The sequence below is a fragment of the Neomonachus schauinslandi genome, chromosome 5 (assembly GCF_002201575.2).
Source record: "Neomonachus schauinslandi chromosome 5, ASM220157v2, whole genome shotgun sequence".
Taxonomy (NCBI): domain Eukaryota; kingdom Metazoa; phylum Chordata; class Mammalia; order Carnivora; family Phocidae; genus Neomonachus; species Neomonachus schauinslandi.
In genome coordinates this window covers 71,147,094-71,153,711 of record NC_058407.1, presented here as the reverse complement: position 1 = coordinate 71,153,711, position 6,618 = coordinate 71,147,094, and positions in this window count along the sequence as shown.

The following is a 6,618-nucleotide window of genomic DNA, read 5'->3' as shown; positions in this document are numbered from 1 at the left end:
GGTGGTGACAGCACTGGATGGGATGGGGAGTGGATACAGCAGCAGGTGGGCTTTGGCCAGTCTGGGGATCGTTCTTGCCCCTTCTTCTTCACACTGCTCTGTGAAATGATTTTTATGGCATTTATAACTTACTGTGAATGATTAGAAAAGAATTTTTTTGTGGGGAAGAGAAAGCTAGGAGATAGGAGCCTTATTACAAAGGGCATCAGGTGGTCAGAGAGAAAGGGCACAGGGACAAGAAAGATACATAGAAATGGAGCAAAAATAACCTAAGATAAATTTGGATCGTTTCTCAATTTTCCAAGAATTAACCTTGATTATGATTGGATAAATCAACAAAAGAGCTAAGTAAGTATCAGACAAGTAGGCATACAGATAGATACTTACAGAACAAGTTGAACTAGCAAGCATTTTGATATACTTTAAATTTTATTAGTGTTTCATTCTGATTATTTAGACATATGGGTTAAATAAATCTCATCAGTATATTTGTGCCTTTTCTTAATTTGATTCAAAGGGGGTGCCTGGGTGGCTTAGTCTGTTAAGCATCTGTCTTCCGCTCAGGTCATGATCTCAGGGTCCTGGGATGGAGCCCCACATCAGGCTCCCTGCTCAGCGGGGAGTCTGCTTCTCCCTCTCACTCTCCCTCTGTGCTCTTTCTCTCTCAAATAAATAAATAAAACCTAAAAAAAAGGACTGTAAAACACAAGAAGAAACATGTCATTGACAATAATAAAAGTAGACAATTATAAAGCTGTGAAGAGTGAAAATAAATGGTATATGTCCTAGATTATTTTTGCTTTCAGATTCACTCTCCCAGAGAATTCTTTATATACTGTCTGGAATGTGCAACACAGAAAACTGAGTGATTTTCTCTCTTCTAGGACCATAGGGACTAGTCCTTTTAGAGGATACAATCTTATGTGGACTTTTTTCCCCTGTTGCTCACCCTAAAGGTCTGTGCCACACTTCATGGTATGTTAGAGCTCAAAATAGTATTCCACCTTCAATAAGCCCATGTGATATACACGCCCTCCTGAAGGAAGTATAAATACCAATACACATGCACATATAATTTCTTTTAAAAATGCTTTGTATTCAACATAGTCATTATTTAGTATAAGTAACATAGTTTATAGTAAAATACATTTTAAAGGTTTTGACTTTTCATTCTGGGTTTGTATGGTTTCATTGTTTAAATTTTACATTTGACTCATTATAGCAAATCTAGGTATAAATTAGTATATTTAAGGTATTCCTGAAGATCATCTTTCATTAATTTATTCCAGAAACTTTAGTTATCACGTACTACATCACTTACTACATACTTGCTACAATACTGTGAGGGAAACAAAGATGGTATGGGGAACACTAACAATGCAGTGGTTTTCAATTCAGGTGATATGTTACCATCACCTGAGCAATTTTTAATCATCATTCAAGACAGAATAACTGGGGTTTTCAACCTGGACGTGGGTATGAGTCCCAGGTATTTCTAATTTTCATTCAAGGTAGAGAAGGACTCGTCAAATGAGAAGTATGCTCTTTGAAGTTAGAGGTATTCCTTAGATTCACTTGCTAATTATTTCTGGTCTTGAGAAAATAAGGATGATATGGTTATGGTATCTGTTCTTTTTCAGTCCAAATCTTGACAATTAAAAGTATTACTGAAATCAGAGGACTGAAAAAAATGCAAATACATTTCCCCAAACTTAAAGCACAGGCATCATAGTGTTCCAAAGCAAATAAGAGAATTCTAGTAATTATAGAATTGATATTCCTTTTCTTCCTTTGCAACTGCCTGCTGGCCCAATTCACATTGTTTATTCACAGGATAAGAGATGTTTTTAAGCATTCTCCACAGATACGGGTGGTTGATATTAAAAAAGACACTCTGGTTTAAGGATGCTGCTACAAAACACAGTTTGAAGATGAAATCCCCTACAAAGTTATCTTCCACCCTGCAACAAAAAAGTGTAGTGGTAGCATGTTCTGATGTAGAAAATAGGAAATAATCTATTAAATCTGTACCCAGAGAGAATCTTTTATTGATTTACTTAAAGAGCTTAATTTTAAAAATAGTTTTATTTATACTGCACTGAAACTTCCACATATTCTGTTATTTATTTGGGCAAGGATAAAATTGTACGCAAAAAATGATATATTGTCAAAATAATCACTTTTAAAAGAAATGCACATAAACATAAAAATAAACTCATCTTAATTTTTGCTTTATTTTCTACTAAAGTAATGTATCCTTGATCACAGGAAAACTTGGATTGTAGAAAATATAAAGAAGATAATAGAGATCACCCATAATGCCACACAGAAATAACCACATTTGGTATTATTACTTCATAATTTTATTTCTTCTAGATACTCAGTAATGCTAGCTGAAAGTTTTTGAAGTTTAAGTTCTGAAATTCCCTGTCTTCTAGCAGATAAATTAGTTTAATCCATGTGTATTTGTTGTAATTTATTATGACTTTGATGTATTTCTAAAACTTTGTCTTATTGTTTTACTGCCAATACTTTCTTCCCTCTTTCCTCTCCCTTCCTACCTTCTATTCAATTGAGAATCTTTTGTATACCTTGCATTTTTGAGGTAATAATCTATTATATTTAGTACTGCTTTTTTACATAATAGCAAACTTTTTTGTGATTATGATTCTGATTATTATAATGCATAATTTCAAGGCCTGCCTGATATTTTATCATTTTACTTTATTATAATCTAAATAAATACAATTATTTCATTAGAATAGAGTTCTTATGGAGAATCACTGTATCAAAATGTCTGAGCTTTTTAAAACCTTTCATGCATATTACTAAATTATTTTCTCAAAAGATTGTCTTGGTTACTGCTCCTTGTAGTGATATTAGAAAATATTAATCATTGCATCCATACCAGCAATAAATATTATTAATTTTAATGCTGTGAAAATTTGATTAAATAAAATATGCATAGCATTTCTTAAAACTTGCATTTTTTGGTTTATTTTTTAATCATTCATTTTTTTCTTTCATGTAAGTATCTAATCATGTCTTTTATCAATTTATCTATTGTGATCTTAATATTTTTTCACATCTGTTGCTGTGAGCTCCATGTAACTATATCTGTAATCTTTTTGAAGCTTTTCCCCAGTTTATATTTTGACTTTTAAATTCATTAATAATTTTTAGTATATGCAATTTAAAAATTATCCTTTGTGTTTTCTTTTATTCAAAGATTGGTAAATGTTTTTCCTTTTCCTATTAGTTTTTATTTAGTGGGTTTGATTTTTACATTTCAACCTTTAATTCATCTGAGTTTATATTGATGTATGAAGTGAGATTAGAATATTTATTGATTTTTCCAACTGTCTAATTGCCTGTGTCCTTAATTATATCAAATATCATATCTTTATCTGTTGGCACTTTGACAAATGGAAAATATAAGCATTATGAATGTAAGCCTGGGTTCAAATCTCAGTTCCCCTATGTAATGACACCCTTATCTTGGGCAAATTGCTTAATCTATGTGCCTCAGTTATGTCATCTCTAAAATGAACACAAAGAAAGAGTCTGTATCACAGGATAATTGTGAGGGGCAACAGACATAATACATCTAAAGTCTATGGCATAATGATGTACCGTATGGTGACTAACATAACATAATGAAAATAAATAAATAAAGTGTATGGCACATAGTAAATGCCCAGGACATTTTAATTAAATGTTCTTATCCTCTACTATAAACTTTATTCATATTCATATTTATTCATATTTTAAAAATTACCCACATTCTAAAATATCAGTTATTACTTTTCTATAGGACTCTGTTAAAATAACCTACACATTATAAAGAAGACTCTCTATAACCTTTTATTGAATATGTTTATTCTTGGAAGAACATCACACTTTAATTTATGGAGTTTTATTTTATGGTTTTCTATCTGCTAGGATTTTTCTCATTTTATTAGCCTTGAGAAACAATTTGACACAGTTATTTAAGCACATGAACTCTAGAGCTGAACTGCCTGGATATGAATCCCAACATCCAAACTAACTATATGACCTTGGGTAAATTGCTTTACATATTTGTTTTTTAATTTCTCTATCTGTAAAATTGAGATATTTATGTCATTTGGCTCAGAGATTTACTGTGAGGATTAAATATAAGTAGTGGGTACTTAATAGTAAAAGTGTTGCTAGCATGAGCTATTATTTGTTTCAAAATGTTCTTAATAGCCTTTTCATCCATTTTTATCCTCTAATGAAATTGAGACCTATTCTGTCAAGTTTAGAGAGATTCCATTTCTATTTTGATTGCAAGTACGTTGCTTTGGAAAAATTAATAATACTGAGTCTTCTTCCCAAAGAAAAAGCTCTATTTCTCCAATTTTTCAATGCTGCTTTTAGCTATATCAGTAAATAATTATTGTTTTTAAAAAATTTTTCACACCATTTATTAAGAGTACTACTAGATAATTGTGTTTGATATTGTACATAAGGGCTTTATTTTTCTTATTTCTAAGTATTTATTGTTAATACACAAGAAAACCATTGTTTGGTTTATATTTATCTTCTGTATAGCCACTTTGCTCCTAATTCTAGTATTTTACTTAAATCCATTTTCTTTCCTATTGTATATAATAACATAGTATGCAAATAATTGTTTTGCTTCCTCTTTTCTAATTGTTTAAAATCTGAGTTTTTACTTCATTTTGTACTGTATTTGCCTAAGCTTCCAGAGTAATGCTGAATTCATGTATTTAACAAATATTCAGTGGCTGTTTTCCATGTTTCAGATTCCATGGAAAGCACTTGATAAATGGGATAAACCAACAGACAGCAGAGCCATGGACACTGTCCTTACAGAACTTTAAAACTAGTTTCATGGTCTTAACATAGTATCTATCAAATGTTGTGTGTGGGTTTATGTTATTTGGAGAAGATGTTATAGCTTTTATTAGATTATCAGAAAGAGTTTATGACCATAAAAGGTTGAGAATCATTAGTCCTAATTTATGGTGATAAAGTTAAACCTTATTTATATTCTGATTAATTTTACTTCATAATGATTTAAATGTTCTTATCCTCTACTATAAACTTTATATATTTGAAAGTAACTATGGTCACATTATCAATTTCCTTAATGTATTCATATTTTAAAAATTACCCACATTCTAAAATATCAGTTATTACTTTTCTATAGGACTCTGTTAAAATAACCTACACATTATAAAGAAGACTCTCTATAAATTTTAAAAACAATATTTTAAGTGTTAAAAGACAATATTGAAAACACAATTCAAGTTACAAATTAGTCACCCATGATTTCTAAGAAACATAGGAATAAATTGGCTTATGGTTTGCAATCTTAACTTGTGATTATTTATTCTAGACTGAAGGTTAGGTATTTAAATAAATGTGCTTAAGTGAAAAATAAACAAATAGGCGTGTGTGTGTTTGTTTGTTCTTTTGCCAGCAATTATTCTTTGGACATTTCTATTACCTGATTGCTAGGGAAGACAGCAGGACTTTCTCAGGGTTTGGTATAATGTCTGCAGGAGCACTTTGTCTCTTGAGAGAACAGAGTAAAGAGTCTAGCCAGCTGGGTGGCTCTCCACAAACAAAACAAGGTTGAACAATGTGAGAGATGCCCACTCTTGAGGACAAAGAACAAGCCTCACTTCCCCACTGCCTCACTTTACCCCACAATAGCATGCCAGTAGGTATGCAGTCCTGGACCAGAAGATGAGTTGCTTCATGGAGTCAGTCATTTCAAATCCTTGAAGGTATTTTGAATGGAGCTATAAAAAGTTAAAGCATTGAACATTCCCTTCTCAAGTTATTATCTGTAAGGGTTCAATCTGCCATTTTAGGAAATTCACTTTCCATCTGTTTGCCTAATTTATTTACAAATAAACTAGAGAGATTCTTTCAAAGGTTGATGAGAAGTGGCTAGACTTGTAATTGGAATCACTGACCCTCACTGAATGGATTTTAGCCACAATATGAAGAGGAAAAGACAAAGATAGTGGATGCTATGAGTGATTTAAAACAAAACGAAATTACCAAGACAGTTAAATATGACAGTACAGTTAGAATGTGATTGAGAAAAGAGAACAGGGCAACAGGTATATTCTTCCTTCTCTTTTCAGTCTCTTCAGTTTATCCCTTCAGGTGTTGTACAATATTACATAATTATTATTTTTAGGTCAATGAAATAATTATACTCTAAAGGCATTTATCCATTCAAGGATTTAAAAAGTGTTCATTGAGTATTTCCTGTGTAAAGGCAGGTGGTAGCTTCTGGAGCTTTCCCTTTTGAAGCTTATAGACCAATGGGGGCATCATGCACTGATAATTGTTTAATCATAAAATCCAATGCTTGTAATGAAAGAAAGGCACAGGGAACTATGAAAGTGCAATAGGAAAACCTGATTTCACCTGTGGATTGAGAGACAACTTCTCTAAGGAACGTTTAGGTTCCACTCTGAGAAATGCATGTGTTAGACACAGAAAAGCATGCGATAGGCAAGCAGGAATTAGACAAAGCAGAACCTTGTGGCTCACATTAACACATTTATTATTATTATTATTATTATTATTATTATTATTATTATTATTATT